Raw genomic sequence first — 16,007 nt, 5'->3', positions numbered from 1 at the left:
TTAAAAAGTATCAGAAAATTAAAGGTTACCCAAAATTTAAAATATATTGTCTTAAAAACACATGAAGTTGTGATAGAGAAAACAACCCCTAGTACTTGAATAACAGACATAAAGTCAAATGTTAACAGTTTATAATTGAAATTTTGTGGCATACAAAACCAAAGAAAAAAATACACTGAAGAACCAGTAACCCATCACTCATTTTTTTAGCATGTAGATATCAACACATGGACTTCCTGGTTTCCTCCATCTCTCCATTCTCTTTATTCTACTAAAAACATTTACATCAAATTCCAGAAATATATTATTTTGTCCATAAATATTTCAGTGTGCATTTTTACAGATTAAGGACTCTTTAAGTTAACCTGAATATCTTTATCTTTTACACACATAATAATAATACCAAGTATCAAGCTGGACAATGAATAAAGATTGGAGAAGAGTTGATGCTTTTGAGTTGTGGTGTGGGTGAAGAATACTGAAAGTGCCATGAACTGCCAAAAGAACTAACAAATCTGCCCTGGAAGAAGTGCAGCTGGACTGCTCCTTGGAAGCGAGAATGGCCAGACTTCGTTTCATCTACTTTGGTCCTGTTGTCAGAAGGCACCATTCCCTGGAGAAGGATATCATGCTTGGTAAAGTGAAGAGTCAACGAAAAAGAGGAGGACCCTAAATGAGATGGATTGACACAGTGGCTGCAACAATGGTTTCAGAGATAGCAAGGATTGTGGGGCTGGCACAGGACTACGCAGTGTTTCATTCTATTGTACATAGGGTCACTATGAATCTGAGCCGAATCAACCTCACCTAACTACAATGTAGAATTGATGTTCAAATGTTTCTAATAGTTTCTAAATAGGTTGGTTTTTACAGTTAGTGTATTTGAATCTGGACCTAAATGATTTCAGTGTTTCGTTTGTGTATGTTGTATGTTTAAGTGCCTTCTTGCCTCCTTTTTATTATTTTTGTGTTCTCTCCTTTTTATTATTTTCATTTGTTTCATGAAGAAACTAGTTCATTTGTCGATAGAATTCCCCACATTCTATATTTGGCTTATTGCAATTAACTGACATTATTTAACTTGTTACGCTATCCTATAATTTCTATAAAAACAAAAATAGCATCAGAGCTTTATCAGAATCACTTTCAAATTGGTCAAGGACAATTCACAGTAATGTTTTGTGGCATTGATTTTATTACATTAGGAAGCACACAAGGCTCTATTGTCTCTTTCTCTGTGCTCTTAGGTTGATCCTTGAATTCAAATATCTTCAGCCTTCTTCAACCACTGAACTTTTTCCCACCACCGTTTCACCAATGATGATTATTAGCTAGAGCCATTACTCCTCTAAAAGGCAGTAAAATATATATATTTATTTCTAGCTCTAACAATCTGCCTGCTGAAACTCATAAGAATATTTTGCCCTTATCATGTCTTTGGTTCCCTTAAAATTAAATCAGTACAAGAAGGGAAGGAGAATTGTTTGATACTTTTTCTTTATATACCTGGGTTTTATGTTTTATTTTGTTTTTTAATAATGTGTTCCCTGCCTACCTATATATGTATAAAAACCTGCTTATATTAGGCAAGGTTGACAATCATTATGTTAAATCTTAATCAGCCATAATCCTCATGATAAGTAATCTGATTATATATATAAAGAGATTTATAATGCAATATTAAATGCAAAAAAAAAGCTCTATGTACAAAAACATTCAACATAATTTATAATAGTGAAAATTATAAAAAGCCTAAATATTCGACTATTGGTTTTAGTTAAATATGGTGTAACGCCTAAGACATTTAGACCGCTAACCAGAAGGTTCAAGCCCACCAGCTACTCCTTGGAAGGAAAACTGGGCAATCTACTTCTGTAGAGACACCCTCTCGGAAACCAAAGGACGGGTCGCTATGACACGGAACCAACATAATGGCAGTAAGTTTGATTTGGTTTTGTTTTATCAGAACGTCGCACAACCAATAAAATAATCTTTATAAAGAGTATTTTATTACATATAAAATTATTATTAATATTAAGAAGTTGAAAATATACGTATGGAGTTATGATAACTACTAAAAACTTATAGAAGGAAAAAGTAGTTGAAGGAAATGCACAAAAAAGTTAACATGTTTTATGTTCAAGTTGTGGGAACAGTAACATTTTTTTAGTTTTCTCTTTCATTGTGTTCTATATCTTACAATAAAAAAAATAAATAAGCTAATACACAACTTCTTGAGTGAGAGAGGAGAAAGAAAACCTCCTGGCTTCCAGAGCACTTCCCTACCCATGGTCATCCTTCACTAGAGAAAAGTGGTGGTCAAAGTGTCACTCTCCATTTTCCATCCTCTTCCTACCTAGTATCTGGAGACTCAAATTGCCCCTAAGCCTCAGGCCTTCCTAATATTGGATAAAAGGAGACTTGGGCACCCCTGTGACATGGATGCAAGGATTTCAAAAGGGAGTCCAAGGAAGCTTCTTGCCACCCTGTTTCTCCTTTCTGGCAACCCCCCAAAAAATGCAGGGCTCCCTACAGAAGTGCTGTTTACTTTGAAAGACAGAACTGTATCACTAAAACTAGAACCAAGAGGGAGACCTAGATCTTATGAAATTTTTAGAGCTGGGGGGGAAAGGGGCATCCTTCAGAAATTAGAATTCATTTACCATAGACCCCAAACTGAATGAACTCTAGGGAAAGAAAAGACTATGGGTAATGTTCCAACCTCCTGTTCTTAGGGCACTGCTGTCCTGTGTGGCCCGTGGCTGGGGGAGAATTTGGTTTCCTTGTGTATTCCAAAACAAATGGACAATTCAAGTGGGCCTGCTGTACCTGATTCCACTTAACTATACATCATCCCATTATGTCTTCTGAAGGCCCTTCTCAATGTCCAAGGGAAAGACTGGTGGTTACCCAGTTCTTGTTGTTCTTACTGGTACTGAAATCAGAAGTTCCAAAGGGGTTCTGCCCAGAGCACAGCAGTCAAATTCTGGACACCAGCTCTTTGGGAAGGGAAGTCAGCTTTTAATTGCAGAGGGATAGGCAAGCAGACTGAAGGAAAATTTCCTTAGATCTAGTTTGTGGCAGAGGGGGAGGGTTCCATATTTATGGGGTTTGGAACTGGGGAGGTTATACATATTCATCAAGAGAGGTTGGGTAAAGGTTCAGTTTGGATAGATTCACTGGGAAAGCACACTGGATGTCCTGCCTTGTGGGGAGATTGTTATTGCTGTTGTTATGTGCCATCCAGTCGGACCAGACTCATAGCGACCCCCCCTTGGGTTTCCCAGGCAGTATCACTACGGAAGTAGATTGCCCCATCTTTCTTCCAAGAAGTGGTGTAGGGAGATTAAGAGGAGTTAATTCCATTTTGTCAAACTTATCACTTCACAATGGTTGGTGCTGTCTGGTCTGCTCAACATTTTTTCTTTTTTGCAGTTAAGGTCATCTGGAAGGTCGTCATGGCATCATATTTTGGTTCTGGCCAATTTTCACTGGCCTATAATGGCTGGCCTCTGAAAAACAACTTTAAGGAAATTACTCAAAGTTCTAAGAACCCTACTGACTTGGACAATGCAATTTTACTGAGGGGCATAAATATAATTTGCATTTGTTTTTCAGGTTACAGTATAGTTCTCTCCTCATATATATTCTTTACTCTAGGTTACCTGATAAAAATTCTCTCTGTCCTTAATTAGAATGGCCTTTTAGGGCTCAAACTCATAACAATAAATGTTAATCAATACTGCAAAAAGAAGTGGCAAGTACAGTCTTCTGTCCAGGAATTATCCCACTACCTCTTAATTGTTAGTTGATAGTTGATCTACAAATTACTCTTTCCTAACAATAGACTAAAAAAAGAGTTCAAGTGGCCTTCAGGGTAATTCTACTCCATAGTCTCACATGATATACCATGCCTTTTCTTAATTTGGCTCTTTTCCAACATATAAACAAAGAAATAGGACTATTACCTACTGAAGTCTTCCCTGCAGCCACTGGCACTGGGGTTGCCAGGAGGGATGAGGTACTGTACACATTTCTTCTGAAAGAGTAGACATTCCCAAAACTAGCCTTCCTTGAAATTTAGTTAAATGTTTTAAAAGATAGAGTGGAAGTTTTTTCAAAATAATTTTACTTATTATATATAATCATCATATTGTGTTTTATTAATTGCTTGAATCCTATTTCTCCAACTAAATTTTAAGTTCTGGTGGTAAGGCAGCCTTAAAGTTAGGGAACAGTCCATAAGACCACCTTCACATCTGACACCAACTACAAGTTCAGAGTTCCTGGAGACCGTCTCAGGTTCAATTGCTCACTAAAAGTATTCATAGAACTCACTGAAAACTGTTATACTCATGGTTACAGTTTCTTACAGTGAATGAATGCAGTTTAAACTCAGCCAAGGGAAAAGGCACATGGAGGTGGCTTCCAGAAAAGATCTACACAGAGAGTTTCCAGTTGTCCTCTCCAACAAAGTCATGGACACTGCTAACTTTCCAAAAACAGTGCATGACAATACATGTGGAGTATTGCCAACAAGTCAAGCCTTGGTGTCCAGAGTTTTATTGAGGCTGGGCCACATGGATCTTAGATCATGTGGCTAGACTGTTTTCAGCCCCCGCAAAGGATGGACTGATACCAAGTAGCCCAAAGCATCCACTCTAAATCACATTGTTAGACTATATGGAAAGCCCAAAGGCTGTCTTATCTTAGAGATCACCTTCCAGGAAGCAAGGGGAAAGGTCAGATCTCTGTTTGAGTAAAGTTAATTCTTTACTACCCATGAGTACAGTTAACTCATCTTATTTTTGTATGCCTGGATCCTTGTAAAATTCTAGATCCATATAACAGCTCACAAAAGCTTGTAGGAATATTTGAATTAAATAATTTAATAATTAATCATAAACCCATATTAAACCAATGTTATAGAGTCTATTCCCACTCGTAGCAACCCCATGAGTGTCTGAGTAGAACTGTTATCCATAAGGTTGTCAATAACCAACTTTTTAGAAGTAGATCATTAGGCCTCTCTTCTGTGAGTGGACTTGAACCTCCAACCTTTCAGTGAGCAGCTGTTTACAATACCCAGGGACTCCAAACTCATTCTGCTCAGTGTTAATTGGAGGAAGTTTATGTGGAGAATCACTATGGGACATAGTCTCTCTACATAATAGAGTATCCAAGGAGGAGGCTGGAGTTTCTGGAACTTTTTTCAGAGTTAGAATTATTTAAGGAAGAGGAGATATTTAAGTGCACATGACGATGAAAGTATGAATCACCCTAACTAAACATTATAAGGCATTCTGCTCTGGTGGTACAATGGCTAAGGCATTTGGTTGCTAATCAAAAGATTGGTGGTTTGAATCCACCAGCCACTCCACAAGAGAAAGATGAGACAGTCTGCTTCCATAAAGATTTACAGCCTTGGAAACCCTGTGGTGCAGATCTACTCTGTCCTATAAGGTTGCTGAGTCAGAATCTATTCAGTGGCGGTGTGTTTGAGTTTGAGAAAACTATAAGTTCAACTACACTCATCAAAGAAAGAAATAGCCTCTTTTTTTCAGATAAAATTCTTTACCCCACCTGAGGACACTGAAACACTCTGGAAGTATCCAGAGCAGGAAGTTTCCCATCTGGTTAGCACATGCCCAGTTAGTGCATGAGGATAAAGTCTCTAGCCAGGGCTCACTCAGGGAACATGCCCTCCAGGCACTCCTCGGCTGCTTTCCAAGTCTTCCTGTGGGCCAATTTTCAAGAAGTCTGGTTCAAGCACTGCCCTCCTTGCTAGCTCCCTGCCTTATTTCCAGTAATACTTCATGAATTGAAATCCTTTACAGTATATCTGCCTAAATCACTGGCTATGTGAGTATACTAGTTTTATATTTACACAACAAATTACCAGAAATTTAGTGGCTTAAAATAACGTATATTAATTACTAGTAATTTCCATTGGCCAGAAGTCCAAGCATGGTGGAATTGGATTCTCTGTTTAGTGTCTGAATAGACTGAAATCAAAATGTCAGCCATAGCTGTGGTCTGATTGAGCCTCCTCAAACTTCAATTTGTTAGCAGTGGTTGTGGGATTGAGGTCCTATTTTCTGGCTGCTGTCAGCTAGGGGTTGCTTTCAGCTCCCAGAGGTCACCTTCAGGTTAGACACATGGCATCCTCCATAGGTGGTTCACTCACGACTATGACTACTTACTTTATTCCTAGCCAGCAAGAAAGTGTCTGCTGCTGCTTATCTCTTTTAAGCACTCACCTGATTAGGTCAGGCTCACCAGGATTATCTCTATTTTGCCACAAAGGGTAGCAGAATTACCTGGAGCAACATGATTCATATTCACAGGTCATGCTTACACCTAAAGGTGGGCTATTACACAGGGGATATATATCAGGAGGCAAGAATCTTGGGTTCATCTTAGCCTTCTGCCCACCACAGTGAATATATCCAATTTGCACTGGGAGTTTTATCTTTTTTAAAACTCTTTCTCATATATTTTGCTCATCTTAACAAGTTTAACAACATAATAAAACTACAAAATGCCACTCAGAGAAGAAAAATCTAAAGATCCAGAATTTCATGTTTGTGCTTTTCCTCCCTTCTGTCATGTAAGCTGACTGCAGCTTTCTTGCAGCAGAGAATGCACAGGCTTGCAGATCCCCTGATCAAAATGTTACCCAATAATTCTGTTTGTTATTCAATTCATATTAAGTAACTGTTAATTTCATACCATGAAACAATAATACTACATCTGAACAAAGCTGCTAGACACATTTATTTCAGGCAAATTCATTTCAGAGAGGATCAGAAGAGAAAGGGTTCTGCTGCAGAAGAGCCAGCAGGCCTGGAAAAATCATTATCACCTTATGGCTTGAGAAAACCTTTAAAGATCAAGAACAAACTCCTGTTGGACATGTCATCACCCATAGGCAGTATGTGAGGAGCAGGACTTGAGGAGTCAATGTCTTCTTAAGAGCACCACTTGCAGACTCATTTACTAGCAATAGAATACAGAAAAAAATCAAAGTTTTCAAAAGTCAATACCTGTCTCGATCTGTGGTGCCTAAAGAGGAAGGGTGTCGCCTTCAAGAAAGAGAAGCCGGGGGTCCTGACAGAGACCTCAGCGTGCCATTATCCTAGACGAGAAGCACAAGGGCTTGGATGTGCTTGGCACCAGCAGCAACAACTCCACACACGGCCATGGTCCAGGCACTCACCCTAGACACTGCATGTCCACCTACGGAGCCCAGGGAGCTACTGGGCTGACAATCAGGGCATCCAGCACACACAACAGGCGCCAGAGAACAGAAGCAGGCAGATGAGAGGGGGCCTCTAACTCGCTGCCATCGAGTCCAATCCAACTCATAGCAATCCCTCCTTGGGTTTCTACACTATGGAAGTAGATTGTCCAACCTCCCTTCTAAGGAGTGGCTGGTGGGTTTGAACCACCAGCCTTCTGGTTAGCAGCCAAATGCCTTAGGCTCTACGCCACCAGAGCTCCCAGGAGAGGGCAGAGCCCACCATTTCAGGATCTTGGATGGTGTGGTAGTTAAAGCATTTGGCTGCTAACCAAAACTTCAGCAGTTTGACCCCACCAGCTGCTCCATGGGAGAAAGATGAAGCAGTTTTCTTCCATAAAAATTTGCAGCCTTGGAAACCCTATGGAGCAGCTCCTCTCCATCCTATAGGGTTGCTGTGAGTCAGAATGGACCCAGTGGCAGTGGTTTTGGTTTGGGCATAGACCTGGCCCTCTGCAGCCTCTCTCTAGACTTTCTTTCTTACTAATTTGACTTTATTGCTCATCGAGAAGAGTTTTGTGTTGAATTGTTATGAACTTAAATAATTTGGGGCATTCAGTTTTTTTGCTTGGAGTGAAATACTATTTTATGTAAATTACTAGAGGTCATGTTTAAACTCTATAGAAATTAGAATGAAACAAAGTCAGTTTCATAGCACTAAGATTAAAAAAAAGTTCTGAAATTTTAAGGACAAGAGTGGTAGGCATATATATTCTTTTCACTTTAAGTTATTGAGATTTACTGGTATTTGGTATCATTAAAACATTTCAAAATTGAGATAATTTTTTCCCATTGGTTGAAATATTTACTATAGAATATTTGAAGTATAATTGATTGCAGTCTGGAAAATACTACAGAGTGCATCTCATCCTTCTCCGTATTTCTTCTACATTGTTTCTGCTTCATTATACACTTTTATTTTATTGTTTTATAAACCTCATAAGGAGTTCTGGTAGCATAGTGCCTAAGGCACTTGACTGCTAACCAGAAGGCTGGTGGTTCCAACCCACCAGCCACTCTTTGGAAGGAAGGTTGGGCAATCTACTTCCATAGTGATACCGCCTCGGAAACCCAAGGAAGGGTCGCTATGAGTCGGGGCAACTTGACGGCATATAACAACAACAACAACAACAACATTCTATTACATAGCTCTACTAAAATTTGCTTATCTAAAGTGGCTATACAATTTTGAATCCACACCAGAAACATATGAAAGTACCCAAGCTAAAACCAAACTAACTGTCATCGAGTAAATTCTGACTCATAGCGACCCCCACTGGGTTTCCGAGGCAGTAAATCTTTACAGACGTAGATTGTCCCATCTTACTTCCACAGAGTGGCTAGGGATTTGAACCACCAACTTTCTAGTTAGCAGTAAAATGTCTTAAGTACTGTGCCACCAGTGTTCCTTATGAAAGCACCAGTTGCTATCAATTCTTGTCAACACTTGATATTGTTTATCGAGTCACATGTTGGTGAACTTTGGGACTATATCCAGTTTTTTTTAATATCTGATGTCTTAAATCTACCTGGAATTCATTTTTGTGATGGTTTAAGGTGGAGATCTCAGCATATTCCCTCAGATGCTCAGCCAATAGTGACACATACATCTAAAGAGGAATTCATTACCCTTGTTTTCCTCCTCATTTTCCTTCTGTAAATTCTCCCTCAGTAGTTTAATTCCATGGTTCTGATCATCAAATATACATTGATAAGGCCAAAATGACAACTCCACAGACCCATCTCCCTCACTCGTACACACCTCTGTCATTCAACCCACCAGCAAATCCTTCTAAACATACACAAATTCTGACCATTTTTCATCACCTGCATCACTATTCCTGTATCTGAGCCATCACTATCCTTAACTCGAACTTGTCTCCTGCTTCCACAGACCCCTTCCAGCCTCCCTCCAACAGTCAGAATACTCTGTTGAATCCTAAGTCAGATCATGTCAACCTTTGTTTTAAAACTTCCAAGCATTCCCAATTCTGAGTAACTTTCTTATGACGGCCTATAATGCCCTACATGGTCTGGGTACCACTTTCCCTCTCTGTCCTCCTTTCCTCTCACTCTCCCAGTTACTTACTGACTTCATTCCAGTTATGCTAGTTCCATAACTGTTCCCTGAGGACACCAAGTAAGTATCCGTTTTCCTTTGGGGCTTTGCGGTGTCTGTTTCCATTATCTGAATTGCTTTCCTCTCAGAAGGCTCACTTGAACTCCCCTATCTAGACTTCACTCAGATATTACCTTCTCAGTAAGGTTATCTGGTCCATCCTATTTATTGAAATATTTCTCCCTACCAGCAAACTCAATCCTCCACTGCTTTATTTTCCATAGCACGTATTACATTTTGGTTTATTCATGTCAACCTATCAGAAAATCTATTGATTATGTTTGTTGTTTATATTCTCTTCTCCAACTAAAATCTAGGCTTCAAAAAGGTAAAAATATTGACCTTTTGCAGTTGATGCTTCCACCTAGAAGAGTCCATAGCACATTATTGATGCTCAATACAATAAAATGAGTAAATTAACTGTCTTCTGAATATTACTTGGCTCTTCCACAAGCATCTCACCCTACTAAGAAATTAACTTCTCAACTTTTTTTCAAAGCCTCTAGTGTCCATTTTCCACACCAAAGGGCTAAAATACACCTGGTCTTGCTGCAGTTACCTCCTTCACCTCCCTCTTCTGTTAACTCCTTACCCTCCCCACCCCAGCTCCTCTAGATCTCATCTTGGGTCACTGCAAAGTTTCCCATAAGCCCCTTTGCCTCTGCTCTGGCATCATTTAATTATTCCATTTCACATACCTGTCAAGATGTTTCTAAAATCTGTATATAATCTTTTCACTGTTTAGCTCACAATCACTCCAGGATACTGGACAGATGTCCCCTAGTGGCATATGTTTGCCCATCGTCTGCCGCTGCTGACCCTGTGGTCACTTCTTCCTGCCTGGATTCACCCTCCTGCCCCACTGGTCCATGAGCTCTCCTCCTTCTCTGACTTTTCACATGCTATTTTCTTAACTTGGAAATAGTCATTTTCCACCAACTACTGCTGTTTCCTTTTAAAGTAGCAGTTCAGGTTTCACCTCCCCCAGACTGTTTTATATTCTTCTTAGCTACTCTCATATCCCTACCATTGACCCCACCAGTTGTAGTTTTTGGTTTATTCATGTCTTCCTAACTACATTGTAAATTTCTCTGGAACATGTCTTTCTATTCTCTATTAATAGAGTCTAGCACAGAGTCTAGCATAGGATCCTCACTGAATAAATTCTTAATAAAGTAATAGGTAAAAAACTGAAGGAAACACTGCATTTTTTCTCCTTCCCTCATTTAAGATGGTTCTTCTGGGTTATGAAATGAAGAGACTGTATTTTCAGCAATTAAGTCTAGTGGACATACAGCAGGTCTCTTAGGGTCATCTGTACCTGGGTGAAATTATAATTCTTGCAATTTGATATTTTACTGGTTTTGACTATAGCCCCTAAACCACTGAATATAACCACAGTTTCTTGTTTGTTTGTTTGTTTCCAAATAAGCTTTATCCAGGTATTTCCTTGAAAAGAGGGTCTTTTATGAATTTTTAAGTAGCAGTATAACAGCTTATAAGTAAAATGCTTTTGTATCCAGGTCTTAAAATTTTCAAAAATTACAGAGCAGGCATGAGCTATTTCTTCCTTTCATCTTGTAGACCCATAAGCTTGGATGTCAAGCCCAGTCTTGCTGGATAAAGTGGGGTGGAGTGGAGATGACTGATGTAAGTCTAAGTTAAAGAAAAAGACACAAAGAGTAATTTAAAACTTTTTAAATGATTGTATTTTAAAGTTTTGTTTTCTAACACACATCAAGGAAGATCTAGTCCACAGAGAAGTCAGAGAGGTGGTGGAAGAGAAGTACAGAAGAAAGAAGGCAAAGGCGTGGCACCTTATCTCTTCCTCCTCTGGCCTCCTTACCTCCTGGGTCACCATCCCTTACACCCGAAAAAGAAACTTTAGAAGTCAACACATGCAGTGATAAAGTGTGACTGCCTCCACATCTTATTCACTAGGATATATTGACACAGTTAAGTTTGGCTCAAAATGTCACCACTTATGCAAGTCAATTCTTCCTCCACAGGTGAGTCAAAGAGCAAAGACACATGAGCAGAGAGCTTAAATCTGCCAGGTTAATAATATTTAAAGCCAGAGATGGCACAGTTGATGATATGTACTAATCTCTCTTCTATTCTCCATAGTGGAACTTCTCAAGTCTGACTAGGCTCATCTGCCTCTACCTCCCTCCCTCCCTCTCCTCTTCTCTCTTTCTCACACATGCACACACACCACACACATACTCCATGTTTCTGGCCTTCAGCTTGTTACAGGAAGACAAAGAGCAGGGTAAGGTTGCCTGACAAAAGTATCTGGCATACTTGGTGAAGTCTCTTCCCAGCAGAATAAGGTCTATTCATGGGGCACAGAGGTCACCTGGCATTTTTAGGAGAAGTTTTTGCTTATTAATTAATGAGATCTTGAATCTTGCACTAGGAGAAAATGAATGGGTTGGTGACTCAACACTTCTGTCTCCAACAAGCCCTGGGCAGTGACAAAGGTGCACCAAAGATGAAGCTGCCAAATGTGGGATTGCTATGAAAAAAAAGCAGAAGCAAAAAAGTCTGCAAATAAAGTATCTTCTCAGTAGTATTAGCTCAACCAAACTCAAAGAAGGTAGCCTGGATGGGTGGGCCCCAGGTATTCTGACTTGAGGTGAATACAGAAATGTCTCCATAAAAATTCATAATGTTCTACCCTCTGATCATAACAGATATGCTCTCTCCACGAGCATTCCAGATGCTCTGATTGGTGATACGACCAGAAGTATAAAAAATACAGGTTTGCTGATATTACATCACATTACACAACCTGTGCCTTAGCCAGGTAGATGGCCAGTGCTCTCACTGTAGGTAGAACAGAAATATCTCCAAGTGTAGAAAGGGAATGGCCACTCTGATTGAAACAGATATGTTCTGGGCAGTTGGGCCCTACATTCTCTGATGGAAGGCTGAAATAGAAGTATATTCCAACCCAAGTATGGTTCTGCCCCCTCCAACTGCAACAGACATGCTTTAGCCAAAAGGGCCCCAAGTGATATCACTACAGGGAGAAACAGAAGTGTTTCCTGGCACACATTTCTTCTCAGTGGTATTATCTCCTCCAGCAGCAGCAGGCATGGTTTTACTGGTTTTACCCAAGTGCTCTGACCAGAGGCACAAAGGAAAATATCTTTCATGACTTTCTGGAAGGGGGATCTCTAATTTTACTAGGGTATTATGGGCTGGCAGGAACCTGGCACTCCAATCTAAGGTCCCCAAACATGAGCTGTTATACTGGAGATCCACCTTGGTCCTACTCCAAAGCTTAGTGTTCCAGACATGGAGCTGGGGACTGTGGCAAACACATTGTCTCCAGAGCTTCAGTTACTCATAAGGGCTTCAGTTCCCATTAATGCAAATGGGCCTGGAGTTGTGTCTGCAAACAATGAGCTGCTATTTCTAGTGCCAGGTATCATTGTGTCATCTCCGAAGCCAGAAATATTGGCTGCACTGGCATGTTTACAAAGGGAGTTTTATGCTGACCAGGATGCCACGTGTAGAATATGAATGTGTTAAACCTGTAAAATATGATTGAGTTGTGCTGCCATTTGGTGACTGAACTGCAGTACAGTTTAAAGTTGGAATTTGTGCTAAAACTGACAGATTTCCAAAAAAGAAAGAGCTGTAGCTCCAGGCTCTTGTTCATCAAGAGCCACAAATGTAGGCTGAGGGTTGGCTGCTTGGTCAAGCAGAATGTTGAATGTTACAGTTGAGTTGCTGGTGAAGACTGAGTGTGAGGCAATGCTGTTATTGCATTCTCAGAATTATGGAGTCCATGTAAAATAGGGAGAAGTTCTCCCTGGAGAGAGCAGGAAGATGACAGCCTGGAAAGGGCACATGGTATCCACATCAACTTCATCAGTGTCAAAGGCAGGCTTGGATGCTGAGTCTGTAGAGGTGCCAAATACAGGAAGAGAGCCAACTACAGAAATCATGATGGGTAGACTAGGAAATACAGGGACACTGCAGAGTCTGGCCAGACTTTGTCTCACCTACTTTGGCCATGTTGTCAGAAGGGATCATTCTCTGGAGAAGGATGTCATGCTTGATAAGGTAGAGGGTCAACGAAGGAGGGCAAGGCCCTCAATGAGATGGATTGACACAGTGACTCCCACGATGGGTTCAAATATAGCAGGGATCACGGAGCTGGTGCAGGACTGGGTGGTGTTTCTTTCTGCTGTGCATAGGGTTGCTATGAGTCGGAGATGACTCAACGGCACCTAACAACAACAGTAGAGTATGGTTCACTGCTGTTGTCCATCAGGGACTCCCCATTGTGGACTGAGGGCTGGATCCTAGACCCAAAGCAAAGCTGAAATTGAAGTGTGGCTGCTAACCATAAATTTGTGTGGGCTGGTGGAGACTGTTCCACACTGCAGTGGGCCTGGAGTATGAGGGCACTGGTCTTTTCTATGGAAACTAAGTGTTCTGACCATACACTGGAAGGGAAGAGTCTCCTAACACATACAGTTATGATGCTGGCTCTCTCATTGTACCAACTGTGCTTTGTTCACATGATCCTCAGTTGTTTGCATGTAGGAGGAATAGAAGGGTCTCCAAGCAAAAGTATGGTGCCATCCCCTCCACCTACAACAGATGGACTTTGGCCAAGTGCGCTATAATTGCTGTCACTGTAGGCAGGAACGCAAGAGCTTCTAAGCACAGGTTTGGTGCTGGCCATTCTAACTACAGCAGTGTCTCTTGTGATCTGACCACAAAGAGGAAGAAAAGTGCCTCTGGCTTTTTTTTTTTTTTCCTCCCTCAGTGGTGCTGACTCCTCCAATAGAAACAGATGTGCTTTTGTTGGGAAGGCCAGAGGCTCTGTTCAGAGGCAGGAAGGAAAGTATCTCCCAGGACTTACTTGCTCTCTGTAAAGGTGAACTCTCCAATTGTGCTATAGACTGGCAGAAATTTATTGGTTAGGTCTATGCATATCCAACATGGGCTGGGGTGCTGGGTATCGCCATCTGTCATGCTCCAAAGCTGAGGGCTCCAAACATACTGCTGGGGCATGGCCCTACTGCACCTGGGTCTCTCCTCCGAAGAGGCAGAACACTTCCATCAGGGCTATGTTAGTGAGAGATGGACGTCCTTTGGTGAAGGAGCTCCTAGAAGACCTGGATTTTCTTACTCAAGCTGTCTTAGAGCATTTGGGCTGGTTTCCCTTCAGAGGCTCGGGAAGGAAGTGCCTGACCTCAATGGTCTTCAGGGCATAGATGCTGATAGTCCATTCCTACTGCTGTGGAGCCCATTGTCTGACCCTCTTGGCTTCTAGCATTATTTGATCATCCTCTTCCTTCACTAACCCTTTCCTGCACTCTGCTCAGACAACAGCCCCTAAAGGGATGACCTACTCAAGTGGTAAGTGGAGGCAAGTCCATTTGGACCTGGAGGAGATATCTTTACTGTTCTTGCATGGCTAACCATCTCGGAGGTGCTAGCAGACAGCCCTGGCTACTTCATATGAGTCTTATAAAGGCTTCAAGGGAAGGTTCTCTATAGGAGCATTGAGCCTGCAGGGTTTGGAAACTGCCTCTTAGAGACAATGGAAAACCTTGGTGTAAAAGCAAGTAAAACAGCTGATTAACAGGGCCAACAACAGAAGCTGGAGCAATGAGATAAAGCTGGCCAGACCAGGTGGCATGGAGGGCCAGAGAACCAGTGAGCTACATCCAGGCCCAGTGGGCGATGGGGCAGGCAAGGCAGGTGGGCCAAGCTTGCTGAGGACATTGTCCATGAAGAACAGTTTTTGTGCTTTCCCACCCTGAGGGAAACTGTAAATTCTGAAAGACCTCCAAGGCAAAGCAGATAATGGTTCTGCCCTAAGGCTTGTGACAGATCCTTGGAACTTGTGAGAGAGAAAGAGCAACAGAAGCCAAAGGCCAACCCAGCTGAACTCTCCAGCACTCCAGGACTTACCACTGCTGGTGTTTGAGCCCAGGGGGTCCCACTATTAGCTGAGGAGTGTTTTGTAGGTACCATTTTTAACATTTAAGAACTCCCCATCAACCCCTACTCTGCTGAGAACATTTTTTTCAGAGATGTTAAATTTTGTCTATTTTGTTCCACAGCTGTAGAGATAATCATATAGCTTTTCTCCTTTATTCTCTTAATAAGGTGAATTACATAGACTGACTTTGTTTCTTATTGTGGTAAAAATATACACAACACAACATACAAAAATTCAACAATTTCTACCCTTACAATTCAGTGACTTCGATTCTATTCTTCAAGTTATGCAAACATTTTGAGATCTTTTTCCAAATTATCCCACCACCCGGAACATACATTCAATTCATCCTAAGCAAGAACTCCCTCTTTCCCCTTCCTTCCTGCCCCTGGTAACCACCAACAATTTTTGGTTTCTATATATTTGCTTAAGGAGCTCTGGTGGCGTAGTGCCTAAGACATTTGACTACTACCCAGAAGGTTGGCAGTTCAAACCTACCAGCCACTCCATGGAAAGAAGACCAGGCCATCTACTTCCATAGAGATAGTGCCTGGGAAACCTAAAGGGGATGGCTATGAGTTTGAACTGACTCAATGGCAGTGAGGGCTTTTTTT

The sequence above is a fragment of the Orycteropus afer genome, unplaced genomic scaffold (assembly GCF_000298275.1).
Source record: "Orycteropus afer afer isolate SDZICR_OR568_19922 unplaced genomic scaffold, OryAfe1.0 scaffold00016, whole genome shotgun sequence".
NCBI lineage: Eukaryota > Metazoa > Chordata > Mammalia > Tubulidentata > Orycteropodidae > Orycteropus > Orycteropus afer.
The sequence above is the reverse complement of the archived record's forward strand: the minus strand, read 5'-3'. Positions refer to the sequence as shown.